The sequence below is a fragment of the Cyprinodon tularosa genome, unplaced genomic scaffold, assembly GCF_016077235.1.
Source record: "Cyprinodon tularosa strain WSP-4 unplaced genomic scaffold, ASM1607723v1 ctg170, whole genome shotgun sequence".
In the NCBI taxonomy this organism is placed as follows: Eukaryota; Metazoa; Chordata; class Actinopteri; order Cyprinodontiformes; family Cyprinodontidae; genus Cyprinodon; species Cyprinodon tularosa.
In genome coordinates this window covers 546,912-572,899 of record NW_024038532.1, presented here as the reverse complement: position 1 = coordinate 572,899, position 25,988 = coordinate 546,912, and the positions used below count along the sequence as shown (strand labels likewise).

Sequence of the window (25,988 nt, the reverse complement as noted above, 5' to 3'; positions counted from 1 at the left end):
CTGCGATTGTATGGCGACCTGTCCAGGGTGTACCCCGCCTCTCGCCCATTGACTGCTGGAGATAGGCACCAGCACCCCTTGCGACCCCACTTGGGACAAGCGTGTAAAGAAAATGGATGGATGGATGGAAATTAAGGGTAAATACACTTAATTTAAGACATTTTTACATATTTCTAGATCGTTTTTCCAGTGTACACTGGAAAAAATAGAAATATAGAAAGTCATTTTTTCTTAAAATAAGTGCATTTGTTCTTGGATTGAGGAGGTAAAAGATACATTTTGCCAATGGAACAAGACAATTTAATTTTAAAATAAGAAAACAAAATTGTATTGTCTTATTTGAAGTACATATTATCTAATTATCTTATTTTAAGAGTAAAAATACTCATTCCATTGGCAAACTTTCTCATTTACCTACTCAAATTAAGGTTAAATACGCTTAATTTTATTTATTTATTTATTTATTTATTTATTTATTTATTTATTTATTTATTTATTTATTTATTTATTTATTTATTTATTTTCACATTTCGTTTGCCCAGAAACAATTTTTACTTGCCCATTATAATGTTTTATAAATATAGTTCCTAATATTACTTTTTGTATATATATATCAATAAAACATGTTTGTTTTTTAAATGTTTTTTGTAATTCAGTATTTTTTAAGTTTCCAGCTTAAAAAACGCTTAATTTAAGACATTTTTACCTATTTCTAGATCGTTTTTCCAATGTATCTGAGTTTAATGTTCTTTACACAAAACCAGAATTTACTTAAACGCCAATAAACACATGAATACCTGCAAATCAGTTTGGGTCCAATTTATGCTTGAAAGCTAAAAACGCAGATACATTTCTGCATCAAATCATATGTCTCATATGGTTCGCGGCGGATGCGCATGGGCCCCGGCCGGGGGCGGGGCCGTCTTAGTGTTTTCCTGGGTGGTGCGGTCGCGGTGGGTGTTGCGGCCGGTCGCCGGGGCTTGGTGCGGGGGGGCGGGGCGTGTTTCGGTGCTCTGTGGGGCTGGGGCGTTTCGGTCGGCGCCGTGGGGGGGCTGGTGTTCGGCGCCCGGCCCTACTTCGGGGTGGCCGGCTGCCGGCGGGGCCCGCGGACTCGTCCCCGCGGCTCCCCGGGGCGCCGGCATGGCGGTGGCTGGGGGGCTTCCTCGTGGCTGTCTCTCCTCCTGCCTTGGTGGGGTCTGATTTCCGGGGCTGGCCCCGCCTTGGTGCCTTCGCTTCTGGGGTCCCCTTGGGCGCCTGGGGCTTTGGGTCTCCCGGCGCTGGACTCAGTGCTCTGGGGGGTGTGCCTCTCCGGCTCTCCACAACCACTATTGAGCATTTTTTTCTATGGTTAAAACTTTACATGCACAAGTTCACCCTCACAAACAACTACAGGTGCTAGGCTTCAGGTACTTAGAGATTCACTTCCAAACAGAAACCCCACATTCATATCTTCAGGTAACACAGAGTACATGTCAGACTTAATAATATTACTTTAGTGATAGTTTCAAGGTGTTTGCTTTATTGTATATCTCGTACCATGTTTTTTGGTTGTGCTGTTCTTTTTTCTTTTTTTTTTTTTTTTTCTCCATCTCATTACAGGTGTTGAAGCAGACTGAAAATGTTTTGTCATTGTCTCCTTCCTATCTCCTCTTTCTTTCATCTTTTGTCCTGTTTTTTTCTTTTTCTTTTTCCTTCTTCTTCTTCTGTTTTTCTGCTCTACTTACATTGCAGTGTCCATATGAACTGTAAAACTCCCTGCATAATTATAATAAAGCAATTTATATACATGAAACAAGTGGAGCGGTATGGCAATTGCGATACCGCTACACTTGTGAAAGTAAAATCTGTTGGGCTCCTTTTGGCATCAAGACAATTATTCTTATTGCCACCTTGCCAGACAGGACACTGTAAAAAAAAAAAAAAAAAAAAAAAAAAAAATCATATGTCTCAATGAGAACAAAATGAGAGCTTTGAAATGGCCTAGTTAAAGTCCAGACCTCAGTCTGTCAAAACACAGAGAAAGGGGGCAATGGGCAATAGATGTCATCATAATCTGATAGCCCTGGAGAACTTTTCTCCCTACAATCCTAATGGAAAACACAGAAATCGGGAAAAAAATAAACGACTCCATGAATTTCATAATGTTCAAGGTGAAAGACCTTTTTCTAACATTACAAAGTTGCTATAGCATTGTTGTTCTACTGATTGCAGGGCGAGTGATATAATTGTTCTCATTATATCCTAAAGTACCAGTTGTCACCATATAATGACATTCATTATGCTGTCAAAACAAAACACGGAGCAAGCAGACAGATGTTTACGACTGGAATAGAAATGATTTCAGAATAAAAGCGTCTGGGTAGGGATCAGCTTTGTTATCACAGCACAAAGCAGCGAGTGGCAAAACGAGTTCCTCTTTTCACACAAACACGACACGTCTGAATGAGTTCTGGCGTTAGAGCTCTGCCTCACGGTGTGAGAAAGTTTTCCTCTGACACCCTGTCACCAAATGCCGCTTGGTAAACAAGCCCAGCCCACCCTTCAAAAGACCCCTGATTAGTCCACTCATTCTCTTCACACAAGCCAGGAGGCAAGAAGATGCTAAACATAAGCAAATAAGGAATTATAGACTCCCCTAAGTGTTTGGGGTAAACCTCATGCAGCACTAAATCCTGCAAAGACACAAAGAAAGCACAAGGTGTCCACACCTTATTTATGATTTGCTTTTTTTTGCATAGAGATGCTGACTTTAAGTGCCTCAAATGTTATCAGTAAACATCCACAAGAGGGTGGAGGCTAACAACCAGAGGAAGCATGCTGACATATGTTCTGCAGCACAAAAGGTCACAACCCCTGAGGAGATAAAGACCTGGTGAGCCCCTCTACAAATCCTAAGCAAGTGGACAGATCTGCCTCACCGGCATTTTAACTTTCTCTGCTGCAGAACTTTTTCCCGTAAGAGTTGTTGCTGCGTGGCTATCAACAAAGACGTGCGTGTGTGTGAGTATATGGAGCTTGTCTGCAGCTCCACGCTCCCCTGCCTCTTGCTTTACCCTCTGAACAGGCCTGAACAGCACACCCGACATCACTAAAGCTCCTTGTGAAGGGACAGGAAAGTGGATGAGTCAGAGACCTGAGAAAAACCAAGGCATCCACAATGCATGACTGCCAAAGGACAATTCTGTACAAACAGCAGCCATATAGCATACATCACTCATGACAGTTGAGTGATTAATACGTTCTGTTTGTGTGTGTGTGGAGCGAGAGGTCAAAAATCTGGGAGGCATTTTCAAAACACCATGAAACTTCTGAACAAAGCTGTCAGTCAGAAGGTTTCAGGCCCTGAGCTTTACCTTAGGGTCTAATAAAGTATGTCGACATGTAATGACCCAATGATCTCTGCTCGTCCGCTTCGCACAGCTTCGACCCTACAGGTGTCCACGGTGCAAGGTCAGAGACATCAAAAGACATCTTTATGGCCCCTTTATGGTCTACTTACTTTGACCACTCCATTAACCAGAGATGTTTCTTTCTCTGCTAAAAGAAGGGTACTTAAACCACATTAGGATCTCTCCATACAATGCTTTGAAAAAGTCCAGTTTACATTTCTTCAAAATTACAAACTTTGAAGAAAGTTTCATATGGTAGATCAGCATAAGGTTATACCATAACATATACCTTTTCTAATCTGTAAGGCGGACACCCTGTCTACTTTTAAGGCTAGGTTTAAAACTTTCCTTTTTGATAAAGCTTATAGTTAGAGTGGCTCATGTTATCCTGAGCTATCTCTATAGTTATGCTGCTATAGGCTTAGACTGCTGGAGGACATAGGGTCCACTTTTCTTAATTCTGCTTCATTCAATCTGTATTCTCACTTTCTGTAGCATTTGTTAATTCAATCCAACAATCAAATTTGACTCTTGTGAATTGTAAAGTGCTTTGAGATGACATGTGTTCTGGCACTATTTAAATAAACTAAATTGAATTGAATTGAATCTCTAACGTTATGCTCTCTCTGCTTTTTCCGATCCCAGTAGCTTCATCTACTTTGTTCCTGTTTCGCTGTAACATCACCCTGGAGAGAAATATCAGCTGGGATGCTGCCATCAACACCTTTGGTTTTAGATGACAGAGCTGGGCCTGATTTTCATTGTTAAGTCTTGTTTCTTTCCTAGACATAGCTATGTGCTCAATTTTTACTATGGCTAATTGTATGTGTTCTCCAAAAAAGTAAAAAAAATAAAAAAAAACACTGGGTTTTGTTTCAATTTTTTATTATTTTTTTTTTTTTTTTACGGCACAAGTGGCCTTTTTTTGTTACTTTTTTTTGTTTTGTAAAGTAGGTTGACAGGAAACCAATGCGCCACCGAAAAACAAGTTTGAAGTTTGAGGCTTTCAATTCAATTAAAACAGCTTCCTGGATTGGAAGCAAAACGTCTTCAAACTTGGAAACTTAGTCCAGTCGATTGCTTTTTAAATGTTTTGGAATGATTTTGACCTGGATGACTGAGAATCTTCACCAGCATGTATACACTGGAAAAATTCAAAATCTAGATAAGTCATTTTTTCTTTAAATAAGTGCATTTGTTCTTAAATTGAGGAGGTAAAAGAGACATTTTGCCAAAGGAACAAGACAATTTAGATTTAAAATAAGAAAACACAATTACATTGTTTTATTTCAATTGCATATTATCTAATTGTCTTATTTTAAGAGTAAAAATACTCATTCCATTGGCAAACTATCTAATTTACCTACTTAAAGGAATAGTACACCCAAAACATGATTAGCCTTCATTTTCTACTCACCCCCATGCTGAACAACACTCTGGAGTACTTTTTTGATATCTCAAATGCATCTGGAGATCTGGGAGGCTTCTTGCTGTCTGCTGACATTCAAATAATGGAGGTCTATGGTGTCCGAGGCAGAAAGGTCCATAAAAGTCCACAAAAAACGTGTCAATATTCCTCCATACTGCTCGTCCAATGTATTCCAAGTGTCCTGAGTGGGTAGCGTCCAGAATTTACTCGAAATTAGGTCATTTAGAATGTTTTTAGAGCATAAACAGTAGTGTATAGGATTTCCTGAAAGCGCGTTCACGAGTCTACGGAAACCGCGGCAGACCAAACCAGATGAAAGTGCGCATTCAGAACTCATGCTCCTCCTCAACACTGAAGTCCTCAGACATTTTTCTTTCGTTGTTTCTTCCTCCGACAGGTAAACAGCACATTTCTTCTTCTACGCTTGCATTATCGGCAGAGCAGACGCTGAATGTAAAGTAAGGATAAATGCACTTAATTTAAGAAATTCATACTTATTTCTAGATTGTTTTTGTAGTGATATGTGCTCTCTTTCATTACTTTGACATGAAAACTGGCTCAGAGCTCTTCTGCTTAACTGTTTCTTTGAGCTAGTTTGCTACTTACCTTTTCTACTGTAGAAAGTATTTATAGATCATTGCTTAGATCATTGCTTCTATGTTAGTTTTGTATGTCTGCTACTTTCTCCTTAATCCACACTGCAAAAACGATCTAGAAATAAGTAAAGATTTTCTTAAATTAAGTGCATTCACTCTGAATTTGAGTAGGTATATGAGATAGTTTGCCAATGGAATTGGTAATTTTACTCTTTAAATAAGATAATTAGATAATATGCACTTGAAATAAGACAATGCAATTGTGTTTTCTTATTTTAAGTGTAAATTGCTTCTCCTGGAGTATTTAATGGCTCCTTCTCCGTCCCGACTCAAATGGGATAATGTGTTGACAGGGTCAGTATAAACTGTTTTTATTATGAAAGAGTGACAAAACCTAAATGAAACACTTTGGTCTATAAAGGCTCGAGCACTGATGCATGGAGTTTGTTTTTTAATCTCCTTTTTTTATTAAAACACAATTTACAGAAAAGGTCAAATAGTGAAACTGTGAGTTTAAAAGAATGCCATCATGGGGATACTTTGAGATTTTAGTGGATTCTGGGGAAGGATTTGGTTACAGAACCATTGTTCTAAGAATTGGATTTATATGGAGTCCAATGGGCTTCACTTCCTCCAAGCCTTTGTTTGCTCAGACTTAAAGGAGAAGTCCGGTAAGCAATGAATAACCAATGGATCATTATTGATATCTAAAAGAAAGTATGTCGCTGTGATTTAATGAATTTAGTGTTAATCAGTAAAAAATATAAACAATATTTTTCGTCGTGATCGCTGAACCTGGAAGCGGCCATTTTTGCCCAAATATAGTAACCCCTCCCTCCTGCCATCTTCCAGCAGTGACGTCACGGTGCGGTAAGCCTAGCGCCATTCTCCCCGCTTTACAAGCTAAATCAATGGGAACTACTAGACACATCTGCAATCAACAACAATTATTGAAGATTTCCAGAGGACTTCACCATTGAAATTCACCAGAGCTATAGTGAAACTTGTAATGCCCACGTGCATGGCAGCTGGATGCTGGAATACATCGGGTAAAAGTGAAAAAAAAAAAAGAGTTATTCAAACGACGGGTTCGTCGTTGGATTGTCAACTTGAAGAGGGAGGATTTGCCATCGAACTTCTGGCCAGAGAAAAAAACACACCATTAATCCTTTACTCTCTGCTTCGCATAGGGCACAAAAAACACAGCAGTGGGACTTGATCAACAGCCAATAACACACCGTGACGTCACAAACCAGTAGGTGGCAGTAGTGTTCTTTGACAAACATGGACGCCTCCAGTAAAGTAACCTGATTCCAGATGGATTTGCTCCGCTTATCCATCTGGAAACCTTCCGTTGAAGTAATTTTGGGAAGGGGCGAAAATACTGGTCAGCTGATTGGCCTATGTTGGTGATAGACAGGCCAAATAAACCAATCAGATCAACGAAGCATATGATGTACTAACAGAGCGATGACGAAGAGGAGCCAATTGATAGATCAAACTCTTGCCGAAACCAGTCGAGAGAAGAGCAAAAACATCTTTTCCTCTGAGAAAAGCCTCCAGAGCAGTGTTTTGCTCTTCTTTCAGTGAAGAAATACTCTGTAATTCTGATAAAATTTGCTCGATAGCCACGCTAACGCTAGTTTCATCGGCTGAAGCCGCCATGTTCTTCAGACTGAACTGTCGCGCTTCTCGTTGCGTCACACCTCAACCCGCCTCAAAGCCAACGCTGATTGGACGTTCGTTTGGTGAACGGCTCCAAATTTTCTTTAACGGAGAGTCTCCAGACTGATTAGCGAGTGAAACCTTGAAAGCTCGCGAGATCAGGATGGTCTCACGAGGCTACCAGTAAAGCACATTCAAATGAAAATTGCTCTTAATTAAAAACACTGATCATTTATTGAAAGTTCTGTAATAATTTTATAGTTAAAGTACTTTAGGGAGTTTGTATCCTGAATGTGACCTGACTTTACCTTTAAAGAGGACTGGAAGCTGTTGCTTCATATTGGTTTTTCTTGTTTGTTTAGCATTATCATTATCTATACTCCTCAGCTTCCTAAAGATAAAAGGTTTGGAGGAACAGTTGCTTTTTAAACAGACTGGATCAATATACTGTTTACTGCAGCTTCACCATAAAGGCCAAAGATCCATTTCTATCATGAGCCAAAAATGGACTGCAGTTTTTATCTTCCTTTATCTGAAGATTTTTCTCAATTCAAAGCTAGAAATGGAGAAGTTCTGAGCTGTGAAGCTGGGTTTGGAAAAACAATCAAAATTCATAGAAAAAAGTCTGCAGAGTGACTCCCCTGATGGTAGCCCATTTTCATGTCTTTGGTAGCCAAATTCATCCCCCAAAAACAAAGTCTTCAGTTCAGGGTAGAATCATTCAGTTTGTGATGATAGCTGTGATTTTAAGGCAATCTATTTATGATGACATATGAAAAAAAGGGCTATTTTGTTTTATATTTAAAGAGAAAAACCGTTTAGTGGAAAATAATATTGTTAACATTAAGAGACATATGGAATTTGAACTAAACCTCCTCCTTAGTTATTGTAATCACTATTTGTCTTCAGTAATTTGTATTTATTGATGTACTTTTCCCCTTTTTATATGTATATTACTGTTTGTTAGTTGTTTTGTTTATTATTCTCATTTGCTTGTGCTTTTCTGTGTGTATTTTGCCTTTTTTTCATTATGTCTGGAGACATTTATTGATCTAATGGAGATATATGTGAATATTCTTATGCTAGACATACCTTAAAAGATAAATTAAAATAAGAATAAACAAAAACTGAGGTCTAATTGTTTGACTTTTCAACCTTTTTCGGAGTTACCATCTCAATATAACTCAGAATGTCATGTCAGGTTATTATTAGTTACTTTTTTTCATTTATTTATTCTCTAATTGAACTGTAATTTAAAGGGATTCTTAAAGATTTACTATTTTTCTATGGTGTTTTGTTTTATATAATGTGTGCTATGTAACGCAAAAGTCAATTATCCTGTGAATGAAAGATAAACTGCCCTTGCTTTAAATGGAAACTGCAATAGATTTTGGTTTGTGAAGGACAGAAATGAATACTTATCTTTTGATCAAGCCTGCACCAGGTGCATTCTGACTCCTAATGGCTGCACTAATGAAGGAGAAACCTGCAGACCTATGCCTCCCCCTTGACATATGCACGCTCCTCTTGACTCCTCACAGCAATGAATAGCCACTTACGCAGAGAAAATGGGCAAACCTCCCGAGGAACAATGCACATCTCACTGTTTATGGGATCCAAAATGGTTTTGAGGCCCAGGTCTTTGTGTCCACCCTGCATCTGTAACACCAGCCTGTCTGCACAGGACACCGCCCTCCCCCTGCTGCGTCCCCTCTTTGAGCCGCGTTCCTGGAAGAAGGCAGAGATGTAATCAATGAGTCATGTGTCCTGATTACCACCAGCTCCCTATGGAGCATCTTCAAAAGGCTCCAGAGGAGATGGAAAAGAGGGAGAAGCATAGCTCTCTATGGGGTAATTACAAGTTGAGGCTCTGTGGCTTTCACCCCCCTCTCAGTGGACGGTCAAGCTTAAAGACAGACCAGTTAACAATTCATCCAGTCCTGTTAGCACAGCGGGATACGCTCATAAGCACTGTCCACCCACTAGTGTTGACTGCCATGTAAAATTACATAAATCCCCCCTCTTGCATGCACACTGGTGAGGACGCAGTGGAGGACAGACTTGACTGGAGACAGACAGGGGGACGTCCAGATCTGGTGCAGCTGAGTACACGACTGTCCGTCCTAAAGAAAACACGCCGAGTGTTTGAGAGTTAAAAGGACCATAAAACTAGACAAACACAGTTAAGCACTGTCTGGCTGCCTTCAGGCCCTTTGTTTCCCTCCACCGCTTCCACCTCCAGCTTGTCCGACCACATGCACAGTGTTTACTTCAATCCCAGCCCACAGTCACACAGTAGTTCATTCTCTTACTGTATTTAGTTAAAACGCTGTTTAAATCTTATCAACAGGATGATAGATTCGATTTTTTTTTCTTCTCGGTGTTTCCCTTCTGCTTAGATACGATCTCTGCATCAATCTGGTTGTAAATTACATTTAATTGGCATGTTTAGAGTGATGACTGCATAGAAAAGTAATCGGAGGTGATAGCATGGAGACAGAGGGGCTGAAGATGTCTTAAGGTTAAGACTCCACTAAATCCTCTCTGCACAATGGAGAGCACAGACGGAGAAGGGTGATCAGAGGGAAAACAGTTATTAGCATTGGCTTTCTGCGATGAGGAGAAGAAGGTTGTGGGGATGTGTGTTCGCACATGTGCAGTGCAATGGGGTTAATCGCAAAATTACCGTGCGGGTCCTGGAGGTCTCCTGTAAAAAAACGCTTTACCTTTGATCGTTTTCGCTGCTCGAAATTAAGCCACATTGCAGAGATTAAACATATTCAGCATGATCTTTGTTGAAAGACTGTGATACATGACGTGACATGAAGGTGATGGTTTAACATTTCTTCATTTCATGTTACCTTTATTTGATTTCAGCATCTGTAAAAGACAGTTTAAAGGATTCCTCACCTGGTGTTTTACATTTACAATCCTACTTAATTCATTTTAGGAGGAAAAATGAATAAATAGAGCACATTTAGACCCTTTTCATACCAATACATATATATGTTTTATTTTGTAGAGATGAGAATAAGACTTTTGTACGGAGCCCCTCTTATGACATGGTCAAAAAAAATGTTTAATTGTGGCCACGAAGTAGTATTTCGTGTGCACGTTAAACTTATAAGTTTAACGTGCACACGAAATACTATTTCGTGGCCACGCAATAAGTTTAACATGCGCACGAAACACTTATTAATAATATCAATAAATCTGCCCCTGTTTTCAGGCTTATGTTAACTGTAATGACTTATCTTGGACAGGCTGCTATGTTAACGGGCCTTTAGTCCTTCGTTTAGCTATGCTGCGGTTGTTTACACTACGCCTTTTCCACCTAAAATAGCGTCTTAGCAACAAATGTCACGTGACTGGCGGAGACCGACTGGGTAAGCAAATCGAGCACGCCTTAGACCTTAGAGAAGGCGCGCTCGATTTGCTTACCCAACCTTCACAGGTTGATGATTTTGTTGATGGGGTTGCTAGTTCTCTGCGTATTGCCTTAGACAACGCAGCTCCTTTGAAAATGAAAACCGTTAAAAATAGAAAGCTTGCTCCTTGGTTTAATGCAGAGCTGCGTACTTTGAAGCAAAATGCTAGGAAACTGGAGAGAAAATATCGCTCCACAGGCCTGCGGGAGTCCTTCCTAGTCTGGAAAAATGGTTTAATGCTGTATAAGAGGACCCTTTGTAAAGTAAGAGCAGCATACTTCTCCTCATTAATAGAGGAGAATAAGAATAATCCTAGATTTCTTTTTAATACAGTTGCCAAACTCACCCAGAGCCATAGCTCTGTTGAACCGTCCATTCCACCTGCTCTTAGCAGCAATGATTTTATGGGATTCTTTATAAATAAGATTGATCTTATTAAAAATAAGATCATAAGCACTCCTCTATCCGTGATTGTACCTGAGGTAGTCATGGAATCTGAACCGGGTTTAGACTGCTTTGATCCAGTTGAACTCTCTGAATTAGCAAAATTATTGTCTTCATCTAAGCCTTCAACTTGTATGTTAGATCCAGTTCCAACCAGGTTATTTAAGGAGGTATTCCCTTTAATCTCCTCCTCCATTTTAGATGTGATTAATCTATCTCTGTTACAGGGATAGGTACCTAAAGCTTTTAAGATTGCTGTAATTAAACCTCTGCTTAAGAAACCGTCTCTTGACCCAGATGACTTGGTCAATTATAGACCTATATCCAATCTTCCTTTCTTATCCAAAATTCTTGAGAAAGTAGTTGCCAAACAAGTTTGCGATCACTTCCACCATAATGAACTTTTTGAAGAGTTTCAGTCTGGCTTTAGAGCTCATCATAGCACTGAAACAGCTCTGGTGAAAGTCACTAATGATATTCTCATGGCCTCAGATAATGGACTTGTATCTGTGCTCGTCCTGTTGGATCTTAGTGCTGCATTTGATACAGTTGACCATAATATTCTTTTAGAAAGACTTGAATATTTTGTTGGAATTAAAGGAACAGCTCTAGACTGGTTTAAATCTTATCTATCTGATCGAATTCAGTTTGTTCATGTTAATGATAGATCTTCAACACGCTCAAAGGTTACCTGTGGAGTACCACAGGGATCAGTGCTAGGACCAATTCTCTTTACTTTATACATGCTCCCAATTGGTAGAATTATTAGACAGCATGGGATTAATTTCCACTGTTATGCTGATGATACCCAGCTATATCTGTCTATAAATCCATATGAAGCTAACCCATTACATAGATTACAGGCATGTCTTCAAGACATAAAAACCTGGATGACTCTTAACTTTCTGCTCCTGAATGCAGACAAAACAGAAGTTATAGTCTTTGGACCAGAGTCTCTGAAAAAGAAACTGATTAGCCAGTCACTTCATTTGGATGGGATTAAACTGATTTCAGATAATAAAGTAAAAAATCTTGGTGTTATTTTTGATCAGGACCTGTCATTTAAATCCCATATCAAAGAGGTTTCTAGAATTTCCTTCTTTTATCTGAGGAACATTGCAAAAATTAGAAATATCCTGTCCAGGGGTGATGCTGAGAAACTAGTCCATGCATTTGTTACTTTAAGGCTGGACTATTGTAATTCTTTACTATCAGGAAGTCCACAAACTGTAGTTAAAAGCCTTCAGCTGATCCAAAATGCTGCAGCCAGAGTTCTAATGAAAATTAAAAAGAGAGATCATATCTCGCCTATCCTGGCTTCTCTTCATTGGCTTCCTGTTAAATCCAGAATAGAATTTAAAATCCTCCTTCTCACATATAAAGCCTTAAATGGCCAAGCTCCATCTTATATCAGAGATCTGATTGTTCCTAATGTTCCTAACAGAGCACTTCGCTCTCAATCTGCAGGTTTACTAGTGGTTCCTAGAATTTCTAAAAGTAGAATGGGAGGCAGATCTTTTAGTTATCAGGCTCCTCTCCTGTGGAACCAGCTACCAGTTTTAGTCCGTGAGGCAGACACCCTGTCTACTTTTAAGGCTAGGCTTAAAACTTTCCTTTTTGATAAAGCTTCTAGTTAGAGTGGCTCAGGTTATCCTGAGCTATCTCTATAGTTATGCTGCTATAGGCTTAGACTGCTGGAGGATATAGGGACCCCCATTTCATCATTCTGCTTCATTCTCTCTCTGTTCTCCTATTCTGCAGAATCTGTTAGTTCAATCTCTAACCTTCTGCTCTCTCTGCTTTTCCTCAGAGTAGCTTTGCCTCGTCTGTTCCTGTTTGGCTGTGACGTCATCCAGGAAAGAAACATCAGCTGTGCTGCTTCCATCAACACCCTTGTTTATAGATGTTGGAGATCGGCCTGTTTTCCAGTGTGGTCCTGTTTCTCTGACCGTGACTGAGTGGATGTGCTCTCTTCGTCCTCTGGCATGGGAGCTGCCTTGGAGCTCGTCTGCCTGGCTGTGTGTTTCCTGGACGGGGCCGCCTTTTACAGCTGCTTTTTGTATCTCTGCTTCTGTCTCCTTGAACCCCCGTGGGCCTCAGCAGATGGCCGCTCACACTGAGCCTGGTTCTGCTGGAGGTTTCTTCCTGTTAAAAGGGAGTTTTTCCTCTCCACTGTCGCTACAAGCATGCTTAGTGTGGGGGATTGTATTTGAGTCAATGCAATCAACTGGTTTTCCTTAGATAGAAAACTTTGTATCAATTTGACTGTATGATCTGGTTGAACTGTAAAGTGCCTTGAGATGACATGTGTTGTGAATTTGGCGCTATATAAATAAACTGAATTGAATTGTCCAGGAATGATGTTAATATTATTAATAAGTATTTCGTGCGCACCTTAAACTTATTGCGTGGCCACGAAATAGTATTTTGTGCACACGATAAACTTATTGCGTGGCCACGAAATACTACTTTGTGCGCACGAAATACTACTTCGTGGCCACAATAAAAACATTTTTTTGACCATGTCATCAGAGGGGCTCCGTACTTTTGCACATGCACGTGTAGTGTTAGCAAAATTAACAGTTTTCCACATTTCATTTACCATGGTCTCTGACACTATAGGTTATTGATGTCCTGCAGGTTAGTAGCTGATTGGTTAGAACAGAGGAATTAGTGGTGATAGCATCTAATGTTAGCATCCTTCCAGTACTGACGTCAATAGAGGGCTTTTCTGGTTTGCACCACCAGCGGACATGGAAAAAGTAAACAATCAGTTTTCACTATTCGTATTTTTCAGAAGGTTTCAATTAAAGCCCATCACCAACACACACATCATTGAGCATTTTTTCTTTGGATAAACTTTACATGCACAAGTGCACTCTCATAAACAACTACAGGTGCTTGGTTCCAGGTACTCAGAGATTCACTTCCATACAGAAAGCCCATGTTCTTATCTTCAGGTAACACAGAAAACATGTCAGATTAAATAATACTACTTCTTTTTTTTTTTTTAACAGTGTCCTGCCTGGCAATGTGGCAATAAGAATAATTGTCTTGATGCCAAAAAGAGCCCAACAGATTTTACTTTCACAAGTGTAGCAGTATGGCAATTGCCATACTGCTCCACTTGTTTCATGCATATAAATTGCTTTATTATAATTATGCAGGGAGTTTTACAGTTTATATGGACACTGCAATGTAAATAGAGCAGAAAAACAGAAGAAGAAAAAGGGAAAAAGAAAAAAAAGAGAAAAGATGAAAGAAAGAAGAGATAGAAAGGAGATAATGACAAAACATTTTCAGTCATCACCTGTAACGAGATGAAAAAAAGAGCAATAATACTACTTCAGCGTTAGTATCTAGGTGTTACTTTATTGTATGTCTCGTACCATGTCTGTTGGTTGTGCTGTTCTTTTTACATCTCTTTGCAGGTGATGAAGCAGACTGAAGACATTTTATCATTATCTCCCTTTTATCTCCTCTATCTTTTCTACTTTTTTTCTGTTTTTCCTCTTACTATACACTATGGCAATCGCCACATCGCCAGACAGGACACTGTTAAAGAAAAAAATAAATGTCTTCATTAAAATTTGCATGTACAGGTGCATCAGAATTATCTATATTTGTTTTCACTCAACACATATATACACTGAAAAAATGCGACCGTTTTTGCATTTACTTAATCATATTATCTACTTTAATACAATTGTTTAATGTCCTACCCTGCTAACATTAAACAATTGTGTTAAAGTAACTAAATAGGATTAAGTAAAAGCCATTTTTCAGTGTATGATCATTACAGAGAAAAATATTACAGTAAAATAGTAAAATAAAAGAGCTGTAAAATATTTCAAGCCTTTATTTCCTGCATTTTCCATAATTATGGCAAATATGCAGATAATGACAACCAAAACTTAAGAGTCTTAGAAAATTAGAACATTAAATAGAATCAATAAAATATAGAAATAGTCTCCAAAGAAGTGATTATAAATACATGCAGTCAGTACTTGGCTAGGGCTTCTTTTTCAGGTGGGCAATGAGGCGATCAGCCTCTGGCCCTGCTTAGAGGTAATGTTATGTCTCATAGCTGCTATGAGAACAGCCTTAAGGACATCTGGGTTGTTGATTCTGCTATCTGTTATGTTCCTTATAGCTTCTCAAAACACTTAATATAGAGTTTTCATTATAAGTCATAATCATCACAATAACAAGAAAAAAAGATTTCAGATATTTGATTTATCTGGAAATGAATGTTTTTGCTTTCTAAAAGTTTGACAAAAACAAGGGTCTTTTCAAGCTATTAAATAGTTTTCAGGTTGCTGTATGTGTTCAAATGCTGATTACCTATAGACCATCATTATCCAACAGTGCCTCCATGTGGACAAGGTATGCATTGCATCTTGAGAGCAGTTTCCAAATTAGGAAAGTTGAGAAGGAAGTCGTTACATTTGCTGTGCAAGTTAAAAATAAAAGTACCTCTGGAAGTGTTTTTTATTGCACCATACTACCGCCTGCTGCTATTATATTCACTCATTTTAGCTACTCTACCGACCTTAACTTAAAAAATATGTGTTTTAAATAAAATTGCAATATTTATGTAAAAGGAGGCTTCTACATGTATACCCAAACATATATATTTTTTCAATTATTTTCTATTTGTTAAGCCTTCTGGGCCATTTTAAAGTAAAATATTGTAGCAAGCATTAGTTTGAGATTGAGTCCTTAGAGATATTGTATTTAATGTCCTTATTTTTTATAGTTCCGTATTTATTTCAACAAACAATTAATCCAGAAATAATTTGATATGGGATTAAAGATGTGACACTAAAATTGACTTTGATTTTGAATTGCTTTGGGGTTATTTTGTGAGAATTAAATTAAATTTGCAGTTTTAATTAAAGGAATAGTACACCCAAAACATATAGCCTTCATTTTCTACTCACCCCCATGCTGAACAACACTCTGGAGTACTTTTTTGATATCTCAAATGCATCTGGAGATCTGGGAGGCTTCTTGCTGTCTGCTGACATTCAAATAATGGAGGTCTATGGCGCCCGAGGCAGAAAGGTCCATAAAAGTCCACAAAAAACATGTCAATATTCCTCCATACTGCTCGTCCAATGTATTCCAAGTGTCCTGAGTGGGTAGCATCCAGAATTTACTCGAAACGAAGTCATTTAGGATGTTTTTAGAGCATAAACAGTAGTGTATAGGATTTCCTAAAAGCGCGTTCACGACGCTACGGAAACCGCGGCAGACCAAACCAGATGAAAGTGCGCATTCAGCTCGGCAAAGAACTCGTGCTCTTCCTCAACACTGAAGTCCTCAGACATTTTTCTTTCGTTGTTTCTTTCTTTGCACAGGTAAACAGCACATTTCTTCTTCTACGCTTGCATTATCGGCAGCGCAGACGCTGAATGCGCACTTTCATCTGGTTTGGTCTGCCGCGGTTTCCGTAGACTCGTGAACGTGCTTTTAGGAAATCCTATACACTACTGTTTATGCTCTAAAAACATTCTAAATGACTTTGTTTCAAGTAAATTCTGGATGCTACCCATTCAGGACACTTGGAATACATTGGACGAGCAGTATGGAGGAATATTGACACGTTTTTTGTGGACTTTTATGGACCTTTCTGCCTCGGACGCCATAGACCTCCATTATTTGAATGTCAGCAGACAGCAAGAAGCCTCCCAGATCTCCAGATGCGTTTGAGATATCAAAAAAGTACTCCAGAGTGTTGTTCAGCATGGGGGTGAGTAGAAAATGAAGACTAATCATGTTTTGGGTGTACTATTCCTTTAATATATTTCCTGTTCCACAAATGCAAGAAACACAGTTTCTGCTTAGAAAAACTCAATTTGTGTTCAGAAGTTTCACTGTATTTTCTATGAAATGCATTTTATCTCCGCTTTTTTAACATGTAAAAGTGAACCCCCTCGGGTTTCATCTGTTCTTAATGAGACGTTTAGAGTTTCTGTTGTAATGATGATGTAGCAGTTTGCATGTATAGTCATAATCACCATTGGAGCCTTATCAGAATATGATTGAAAACTCAATCATAGTTCTGAAATGCTCAGCCTGCAGGCAACACAGCAGTGAATGCAGGCCTTATTTGTCAGCAGTAACAGTTTGACCATTTTATTTTGATTTTTTAAGAACTCTAGGTATGTTTCAGATTGTCACAGAGTTTTATTTTTGACTTATTTTCATTAGTTGAAAATTGTCAACTTGATGACTTAATTATGTCTGAAATTCAAGTATTAATTTAGGCCAAAAAACATATATTTTTTTTATTGTCCCATTATATGTCTTGCAAAAGACAAGTTTGTTGCACCAAATGCAATTGACCAACAGACCTACAGAAAGTGGTGCAACATTTTGAACTGAAAGAAATGTTTGCATAACTGTCAAGATTTCTTTTATTAATTCAAAACTTAAAAGTGTAATCCATTTGTATTCAGCCTCTAAACTTGTTGGTTTATTGTTAAAAGTCGGGCTGCAACTAACGATTATTTTGCAAATCAATTAATCGGTCGATTATTTTTCCGATTAATAATCGTATAGCCAAAGATTCCTTAGAGAAGAATTTTTACAAAATTAAACCAAGTAAAACTCAAAATTTGAAACTTGTGGAGTTCTGGATATTGACAGATGCAATTAAAAAAAAATCTTAAATACAAAATGTATAATTTTTTACTATTTTTTGGCTGCTCTTTCAGCTAAAGGCATGTTTTAGAGTCTCTATACTCCAGTTAACGATTAATAAAAAATTAGTTGCTAGCCATCCATCCTAGTCTATCAGAATTGTCTCATCCAGACCCTTAATAAACTGTGAAAGCTGATGTTTTCCAATTTCAATTTGAATACAGAGTTTTGTAGAAAAGGTTCGGCCACAATTTCAGTGTTGGGATTTAGAAAGATATCCCAGAAGACATCCAATTCCACTAAAAGTAAGATCTACAGCGCAATGACTCAGGTAAGCACTTCTCAGATTTAGATGTAAAAAATGTTGTTACTTATACATTATTTCCCTTTTCCTTCACAATAATAGTAAAACATGTCTTTCTATTTTATAAAACAATGAATGTCTGTAGGAGCTTTAACTGCATTTAAATGAACTAGAAAACTGATCATCTTAAAATAATTCAAGGAACAAATATGATTCTGTTGTAATTGTTAATTTTATGTTATCCTTGATGTAAAGGTATAAAAATAAAGAATGCATTTCAATTACTACAATCAACAATTGCTTTTTAAATAAAAAATCTGCTTCTTTTTTTTAATGAATAATTTATTTTGTATTCAAAGAGGTGTACACAGAACATATACAAAAAGGAGAAAAAAAAATCAATATTAGCCAGGGGGTGATTCATAAAGAAGAGCTTTGAATAGTCGTTAATGCCTTTTGGGTTTGAGAGTTTTTCAGCATTTTAAAGTAAGCAACGGTGTCATTATACAAATAAATAAAGTTGGGTTTTTGTTGTCTGTACTTGCATTTGGGGGTGTTGAATTTTGACAGGATAACTACGGAAGAGGATTAGGGCCACTAAAAAAAAAAAAAATGTAAACTGATTTTTGGATTTTATTTCAGTATAATAAGTGTCAGAATCCGACTTTTATCTCAGAATTCTGATTTTTTTTTCTTAGAATTCTGACTTTTTTCTGAGATTAAAGTTAGAATTCTGAGAAAAAGTCAGAATTCTGAGATTAAAGTCAGAATTCTGACTTTTTTCCCATATTAAACTGAAATAAAATAATTTTAAAAAATAGGTCACCATTTTTCTTTTTTTTAGTGCCCCTAATCCTCTTCCGTAGATAACCACGGAAGAGGATTAGGGCCACTGGAAAAAAAAAAAGTTAACTGATTTTTTTTATTTTATTTCAGTATAGTATGGGAAAAAAGTCAGAATTCTGACTTTAATGTCAGAATTCTGACTTTTTCTCAGAATTCTAACTTTAATCTCAGAATTCTGACTTTAATCTCAGAATTCTAACTTTAATCTCAGAATTCTGACTTTTTTCTCAGAATTCTGACTGAATTCTGACAATAAAAAAGTCAGAATTCTGAGAAAAAAAGTCAGAATTCTGACATTAAAGTCAGAATTCTGAGAAAAAAGTCAGAATTCTGGCTTTAATCTCAGAATTCTGACTTTTTTCCCATGTTAAACTGAAATAAAATTTAAAAATCAGTTTACTTTTTTTCCAGTGGCCCTAATCCTCTTCCGTAGATAACCACCATAGGTTCATGATGGAAAAAAAAAACAAAACAAAAAAAAAAACAACAACAACTCAGCATTCCATTGTCTAGAAAAAGAAAAAACAAAATTTTCCTATATAAGAGCAAAGTTCTTCCAGAGATTTCAATACGAAAGTTGTTAATAAGGCCTCCTGTATGAAGGAGGGGAAAGTAACCAAAACTAGTTTAGGAAAACAAAAAATTCCCAACTGTTCCTGAAGGCAGCATCACACCCTAATTTTTCCCTAACATCCGGGACCTTTTCAGCTCGCTGGTGTGGAAGCTGAAGGGGAGCGAAGAAAGGCGGACTGATGACAGCTGTCAGAGGGGACAAAAACACAACCATTCTCTGAACTTAACCCGAATGGCTCTGCCCCAAAGCACCGGCAGATAGAGGACAAAAACCCCGGCAGGATTACCGGTTTACCCCAAAGTGTCGTAAAGGTAAAGTTTGAATTTTCGGCTTGGAAAAAATGACGGCAGAATGAGTCCCAGTTTGTCCCTGGCTCGGACTCTCAGGAGTCCAGGTTAGCCTCGCTGCTAACTTTGTTAACCGCTCAGCTTTTATTTCTCTTTCTGGGCCCTAGTTGGGTGTTTTCTTGTTTTTTGTTGATTGTTTTTTATTCATATCGGAGGGATTTTCGGTCATTAAAGCGTTAAGGTTTATAAAACCCACAGGAAGAGTTAAAAAAAGAAACTTGAAGGTTTATTCCAGCAGGAAGGAATGCTAGTTAGCTGTTCCATTTAGCTTCAAGGAGCTGTGTGGCTAAACACGTTAACATCAACTATTTTTAATTGTATATTTAACCAAAGGTTGAATCAAGCGTATGGTAGTTTATTCCCATAATGATAGGAAACAAACCATTTGTTTTTAGCGTTTTGTATTCCTTAACGGTCCAGTTAAAACCAGCTGATTGTAGTTTCGTTTAGGTGTGTTGGTTTAACACCTTTCCGACCATTTCCTGGAGATTCAGATGGAAGGTGTTGTTAGAAATGTTAAACTGCAGCTGTTTTAATTCATTAGCTACTCTTCTGTTGATCAGCTGCGTTTTAGACCTGTAGCTCTGAGTTTTCAATCCAAAGGAATTAGATCATTAAATATTTCCACTGAGAGCTCATACCTTTCTTTGGATCCATTGACTCACCCGCGTCATCAGGCATTTTATTAATGTACAGCTAGGACAATTAATGTTCCTACAGGGAAACATGAATATCTATAGGTCTGTATCATTCATTCAGTTTATTTATTCACAACACATGTCATCTCAAGGCACTTTACCAGTGGTGTCAAAAGTTCACACATTTGTTACTTAAGTAGAAGTATAGATACTGCAGTTTAAAAACACTCTGGTAAAAGTTGAAGTATCAACTTGACCTCTTTACTCAAGTAAAAGTGAAAAAGTATGTCCTCCAAAAACTACTTAAAGGAATAGTACACCCAAAGCATGATTAGCCTTCATTTTCTACTCACCCCCATGCTGAACAACACTCTGGAGTACTTTTTTGATATCTCAAATGCATCTGGAGATCTGGGAGGCTTCTTGCTGTCTGTTGACATTCAAATAATGGAGGTCTATGGCGCCCGAGGCAGAAAGGTCCATAAAAGTCCACAAAAAAAGTGTCAATATTCCTCCATACTGCTCGTCCAATGTATTCCAAGTGTCCTGAGTGGGTAGCATCCAGAATTTACTCGAAACAAAGTCATTTAGAATGTTTTTAGAGCATAAACAGTAGTGTATAGGATTTCCTGAAAGTGCGCACATGCGCGATCACGACGCTACGGAAGCCGGCAGACCAAACCAGATGAAAGTGCGCATTCAGCGTCTGCTCTGCCGATAATGCAAGCGTAGAAGAAGAAATGTGCTGTTTACCTGTGCAAAGAAAGAAACAACGAAAGAAAAATGTCTGAGGACTTCAGTGTTGAGGAAGAGCATGAGTTCTTTGCCGAGCTGAATGCGCTGGTTTGGTCTGCCGGCTTCCGTAGCGTCGTGATTGCGCATGTGCGCGCTTTCAGGAAATCCTATACACTACTGTTTATGCTCTAAAAACATTCTAAATGACTTCGTTTCGAGTAAATGCTGGACGCTACCCACTCAGGACACTTGGAATACATTGGACGAGCAGTATGGAGGAATATTGACACGTTTTTTGTGGACTTTTATGGACCTTTCTGCCTCGGTCACCATAGACCTCCATTATTTGAATGTCAGCAGACAGCAAGAAGCCTCCCAGATCTCCAGATGCATTTGAGATATCAAAAAAGTACTCCAGAGTGTTGTTCAGCATGGGGGTGAGTAGAAAATGAAGGCTAATCATGTTTTGGGTGTACTATTCCTTTAAAGTATAAATGTATAAAGTAACCTTTAAAACAAACAGCCAGACGCCACTATATAAATTGAAAGCTCAATTTTACTAGTGAACTAGCCCCACCTGCCAGTGACTAAAATAATTTTTCTAGCCTCGAACAATGCCCCAGGCCCTGGAACTGGCGGGCCAATCACAACGCAGAGATGCTGTTTGAATTTCTAGATGCAAAGCGGGCGGGGTTTTGAGGGCGTGACGACTAAACTATTGAACAGTATCGTTTGACTCAGCTTTGGAATCAGTTTTGGAAGGATTAGATTTGGGGTTTTCATTGAAACGTTAGCAGGAAGAGGCTCTACACTAGTTCATTTTTAAGAAGGATGTATTCGCCATTTTACCGACAGGCGTTTTTTTTTTTATCCTCCCCCACCAGCTTTCTGTCGCGCTTACTACGTCGCAGTCAGTTGCGCTCATTTGTCAGAGCGTTGGCCAATAGGCATAGACATGGTTTGAAAGACAAGGGGTTGCTCTCATCAACAATCTTCCAATGTCTCATTCATTTGGGCCAGACTAAATTACACATTTAGTCTGGTTTATCAGGCTACAATTTTCACGACTATTTCGAGAAATTCTTTGAGATGGGGCCATAAATTAGGGAGGACTTGTTGGTCTCTGCCTCCATCTCCCGACATGCTCTCGCCTTTGTCCGACCTTTCAGACATTAAACTAGTTTTCGTTAGATGTGGATGGTGTCAATGATCTGCATTGGATGGCGCACATGACGTGAAATTAATATTTAAAAACATTAAGCCGAAGCCAAGAACAACGAGTAACGTTGGTTTAAAAATGTAAGGAATAGAAAGTACAGATACTTTTGTGAAAATGTAATGAGTAGAAGTCAGTAGCAGGAAGAAAAATAAGTAATGGAGTAAAGTATAGATACCTAAAAATTGTACTTAAGTACAGTAACAAGGTATTTGTACTTTGTTACTTGACACCTCTGCAATTTTTCAGATACATCCAGTCAAAGTGATTCAAAGTTTTCTATCTAAAGAAAACCAGTCGATTGCATCGACTCATTGATTCTAAGGCAATTCCTCACACCAAGCATGCTTGTAGCGACAGTGGAGAGGAAAACCTTCCTTTAAACAGGAAGAAACCTCCAGCAGAACCAGGCTCAGTGTGAGCGGCCATCTGCTGAGGCCGACTGGGGTTCAAGGAGACAGAAGCAGAGACACAAAAAGCAGCTGTAAAAGGCTGCCCTGTCCAGGAAACACACAGCTAAGCGGACGAGCTCCGAGCCAGCTCCCATGTCAGAGGACGAAGAGAGCACATCCAGTTAGTCAGTTAAAGAAACAGGACTACACTAAAAGAATAGGCCGAGCTCAAGCATCTATATACATCTATAACAACAATTGCATTACATTATAATCAAATGGGTGCATAGATTCATTACATTTTGAGAAATATAAATATTCCAGGTGTTTAATTTTGAACAGTTCTAAGTTCATAATTTGAAGCTAATGAAAAAAGATTTACAAAATCAACTGGTTATCCAAGCATATGAATGGAAAACTGAGGGAAAAAAATCCGGCAGAGAAAGATGCATAAATATAGGGGGGTTATGAAGCCACAACTGTTCAAGATTTAGGGGCAGATTAACAGGAAGGTGCACTGCGGCTGTCTGCGGTTTACTTGACATGTTGAGGATGTGGGAAACAGCTCCTTAACCACAGACATCAGATGTGTCATTGCTTGGTTAAGGTTAACTGGACTATTGTTAAATGATCAACTTTAGTGTCTGGAGGAAGAGTCTAAAGGCATCTCTGAGCTTCTGAGGGTCCAATGTGAAATTTCTACAGTCTAATGGCCCTCCATCAGGTCCAAAGTCAGCAGGGCTCTGTACCCATCCTGCTAAAGCGATCAAAAGTGTCGCTAACGAGCTTGATTAGCCAGCTAACCTGTCTGCTGCAGACCCCATGGGGACTCTGTAGAGTGAAGAGGAAGTTTACAGGCACCAGAGCCATCTATGCAAATTAAAACAGACTTTCCTCAGACATGCAGAGCCACAGGCTGATCACCTCTTCCATGCAGCAAATCTTCTAAAAAAAACTCAGAGTGAATGTACTGTACAGCAGATGGATGTAGTTTGTTAGTAGGAATGGAGGATCTTCTTAAGCTTTAAGCCATAATTATCCAAAGGAACACAAATAAAACAGGATCTAAATAAGTGTGTTTAGTAATAATACATTTATTTGTATAGCACTTTATAAAACACGATTAAAAACTGCTTTACATTACTTTAACAAAAACAAGAATAAAAGTGCATAAAGAACAAAAAATGTACTAGAAGTTAATAAAATCATTAGTTAAAAGCATATCTGTAGTAATATGTGACTAAAAGAGATTTAGAAGAGAACATCGAGGAGGTTTGTCAGATATAAAGAGGTCCTGACAATAAAAGCTTGATAATCTGTCTTCAGTCCTCTTGGTACAGAAAGTAGCAACTGGCCAGATAGCCTAGGAGCATAAAAACGAACAATCAAATCTTAAAATGCACTCTAAACATCAAACGTAACCAGTGCAAAGAAGCAAGAATTCAAGTAATGTGATCAGACCTACAGGGTTTGGTGAAAACCTCAGCTGCTGAGTTCACTGCTAATTGGATTCATTTTTAAGGTATTTTTCACTCACATCAACAAAAAGAGAATAACAATAACCAAGATAGTCAGAAATTACTTTATCATTCTTATTTAACCCAGTTTTAGATAAAATTAACCCATTTTAGCTGTTCTGGATAGAGAGTTATATAGATGAACAAAAGCCTTTTTTCCCCCCAATTTTGATATAATGATTGCTCTGTATATTTTTTTTTATTTATCCATATTTTTATCCTAAGTGTATATATTAGTATATTTTTTGCATGCCTTATACCCCAGTGTTTTTAGAGATTTTTATAATTTTATTTACCTATTCCATATTATATGTTTCATGTTGCACGATTGTACCATTAAAACATTCCTAGTTGTGAACTCCTTCACTAACAATGGCAATAAACCCGATTCTGATTCTGATTTCAGCTATATTCCTAATCCGCTAAAAGGCGGTTTTAGTTCTATTCTTAAAGGAAAATTCCGTTTTTTAACATTTTTAGCCCCTTTTCTATAGTGTCCAGGATGAAATCGAATGATCGACACCAAAATTTTGACGATTGGTCCTGTCTCTGCTATTTGGCTCATGCAGAATCCCCCCCTGGCTGCTTCAGAATGGCTTCCATAGTGCATGTCCGATAATGTCCTTAAAACAACCTTAAACGTTCTTTTTTTAAAATATGCTACTCACCGTGTCGTCAGCGCTGTTCAATGACGTTCCAAAAAAAGTTTCGTGAAGAAAAACCGTTCCTGTCTTGTTTTATTTAGCATTTTGTAAATCCCAGAACTATTTTTTCCGATACATCACAACCGCTTATAAACTTCCGCTTCCCGTTCGAATCTGAAGCGTTGCACACTCCAGACCACTAGTTGGCGACAATGTCTCTATACTTTGGGAATGTATATGAATATGTCCTCCTCAAGAATCCACCTTTCGTATTCCATTTTCAGAGTTTTTTAAAGTGTTTAACAGAGACGTTAGCACCTCGACGTCGGAGTACACAGAGTGAAGCAGAAACACTTGGGCCTTGCGAAAAGACTACAACTACGTGTAAACAGGCCCCATTTCCGTTTCCGGTGGCGGAGGGATATTTACTATTCCAACAGAACTCAATGGGATTTACAAAATGCTAAATAAAACACTACAGGAACGGTTTTTCTTCACGAAACTTTTTTTGGAACGTCATTGAACAGCGCTGACGACACGGTGAGTAGCATATTTTAAAAAAAGAACGTTTAAGGTTGTTTTAAGGACATTATCGGACATGCTCTATGGAAGCCATTCTGAAGCAGCCAGGGGTGGATTCTAAATGAGCCAAATAGCAGAGACAGGACCAATCGTCAAAATTTTGGTGTCGATCATTTGATTTCATCCTGGACACTACAGAAAATGGGCTAAAAGTGTTAAAAACCGGAATTTTCCTTTAAAGTTTTTTGACTAGCTTAAATCAGAATCTAAAACAACATCAAGATTTCTGACTCACGATTGCAGCAGGAACCGAAGCAATTAAGCATCTCAATCATTTTTTTGTGCCTCAGGACTGTTTTGTCTCATTTAACTATAAATATTTATAAGACATCCAGATGTTGATATCTGCAAGACATGAAGGTGATATTTTAGAGGTGAAACATGATGGTCAACTAATTTAGTAATTAGTAACTGAAGTAAAAATACTCTAAAACATGATATAAGAGCGACACAGACAGAGCAATCATTATATCAAAATGAATATAAGATGAAAATTGTTCATCTATATGCTCTATCCAGAACAGCTAAAGTGGGATAGTTTTATCTTAAACTGGGTTAAAATCAGTTTTTTTTATCTTCTTTGCGGGTCCTTTT

The 25,988-nt window shown here is 38.2% G+C and overlaps 1 protein-coding gene across 7 annotated transcripts in view; it reads left to right on the top strand.

Moving 5' to 3' along the window:
• The first annotated feature begins 19,442 nt into the window (after positions 1–19,442).
• lrrfip2 (leucine rich repeat (in FLII) interacting protein 2) overlaps positions 19,443–25,988 on the top strand; it is a 66,872-nt gene continuing 60,326 nt past the window's right edge. For 3 of the 7 annotated variants that reach the window (XM_038281405.1, XM_038281406.1, XM_038281404.1), the window contains exon 1: positions 19,443–19,634. The gene's annotated coding sequence lies outside the window, so the exon portion shown is untranslated. The remainder of the gene's footprint in view (positions 19,635–25,988) is intronic. The other 4 variants (XM_038281408.1, XM_038281409.1, XM_038281407.1 and 1 more) reach the window with 2 other exon arrangements.